Raw genomic sequence first — 2,075 nt, 5'->3', positions numbered from 1 at the left:
TAGTTGACCATTTTGACCAAGTTTGACTTTTAGTTTGACTTGGGTTGACTTTGTTTGACTTGTATGAATTAGTTGACTTTTACTTTGAAACGAGTCGAGTCAAGCAATAAGAAAACTTACACTATGAAACTACTATATTATAAGACATAAATAATGACCAACCTATATATGTATACTTAGGTTCCATTAATCGGATATAAATTATACAAGTTATTTGCTTACGTTTGTTCAAGAGCTATCCAAAGTTGAGTCTACAGTCCCACTTTTTACTTACTATTTTTGAGATGAGAATGCACGCTTATTACTTACATTTTACAAATTTTTTTATGATTGACGCAAGTACTTATTTATTATACATATTGAGCTATTGTTCAAAAATCCCCTAGCTTGAATACTTTTATTACCTTCGGGTAAGCGCAATTTTAATGGACGGATCCGTTAGGTTAGACAAGCCTCGCCCAAACAATATTAACCGTGGCAAATTTACGTTGAACATTAAATACATTCGAACAAGTGTATAACATTTTTATGGGATAAAGGGAGTGTAGTGGTTTCTATACTCTGGTCATTGTTAGTATTCAGGTGCTCAGGAATTATGTAAACATTTTTGAAATCTCGTGATCAAATGTGCTTAAACTATTTTTCTGAATGATATTTTTCAGATATTATACAACGTTATTTAAAACCGTGATTTACGAACAAATATTTGAAACTTGACATGGTATTGTCTACAAATATTTGAAACTTGACATGATAGTGTCAATAAACTTTTGAAACAGGACAAACGTTGCTTGTAAACTTTTAATATTAAACTTTGGTGGTATTTCACTAATAAATGTTTTCTGAATATCATTTCTTAAACATACTGTATTGATTACCTAAAACCTGTAGATTCACTCAACATTATTGTTGATCCGTTTTGTGTGTTTTATTCTCAGGTATTAATTGCTTCCGCTGTAAATTATTGCCGTTACATAGAAGTCAAGCCAAGCACTAGGACCAGAGTTTACATTCCGTTAATGGGTTTTGACGGGGTGTTACATCTGGTCGCGCAAGTTAGCTCGAGTGATTGATACGATTTTGAATGTTTTGTTGGTGAAGTGGAATGTAATTCCAGAGTCGTGTGTTTCTTGTTCAAGTTACTTCTATTTATACTCGTGAGCTTTTATCCCTTAGTGCCACGTAAGGGGACAAAAGGATATGTTGGTTCCACGTCGTATTGTCTTTGTCCTTTTATTCCAAAAAGCTATAAAAGTGTTGTCATTATTTTAGTGTTGTCCCCTTTATACCCTGTTGTCCTTTTCTGGCCGTTATACCATGCCAGGATCGTACCGTCCTGCCACAGGTGTCCTTTCTGCTTTAGTGTCACCATAGTACATTGCCATCTTCGCTCATGCCTATTCAGCTGGTGTTATGTTTAAACTACGGGACTAACGTTGTGAGCATTTTATCAAGGTGTATTCAGATGGCGCGTCAGCCAGCATATGGACATGATCCTACGCGATTATATAGGGTGATGCGCGCTAATCTGATATTGCGCAATAGATGTGTAGCTATGCGCATCATTACCATTCATAAGTGTGAATTGAAATGTCTTCTAGTAACTTCTAGGCTGCATTTAGTGATTTATACATGAACACACCTCCCGCATAGGCATCAAGAATTTGTCTCGTCCTATCATTCGTACCCAGATAGAAAGTATTGATATACTCCCTATTTGTTAAACCATGTGGTGGACACGCCCTCAACATCTTCTTAAAACGAATCCATGCATCATATAGTGATTCATCACTCCGTTGAGCTAATGCATTGATCTCTATTTTAAGTCTATCCGCCTTCGATGGTGGAAAGAAATGATTGAGGAAAGTATCAATTAATCTTGAAAAGTTTAGATTGAATCGGAAGGTAGATTTCTTAGCCAAATCTTAGTATTGCCTTGAAGAGAAAAGGGGAATGACCTTAACTTGTATGTGTCTTCTGTAACGTTCCTATGCTTGTAGAGATCACAAATGTCATTGAATTGTTGAAGGTGCTCAAAAGGATTATCCTCCATTAAACTGTGAAATTGCACATCC

General features: G+C 35.7%; 1 non-coding gene across 1 annotated transcript; it reads left to right on the top strand.

The window, feature by feature from the left end:
- The first annotated feature begins 1,722 nt into the window (after positions 1-1,722).
- LOC139886841 (small nucleolar RNA R71) lies at positions 1,723-1,829 on the top strand. The gene has a single exon (XR_011772702.1). It is a non-coding gene; the product is annotated as a small nucleolar RNA R71 (small nucleolar RNA).
- Positions 1,830-2,075: the final 246 nt, after the last annotated feature.

The sequence above is a fragment of the Rutidosis leptorrhynchoides genome, chromosome 1, assembly GCF_046630445.1.
Source record: "Rutidosis leptorrhynchoides isolate AG116_Rl617_1_P2 chromosome 1, CSIRO_AGI_Rlap_v1, whole genome shotgun sequence".
NCBI classification, from domain to species: Eukaryota; Viridiplantae; Streptophyta; class Magnoliopsida; order Asterales; family Asteraceae; genus Rutidosis; species Rutidosis leptorrhynchoides.
Note: the sequence above shows the minus strand (reverse complement) of the source record. Positions and strands in the feature narration are given on the sequence as shown.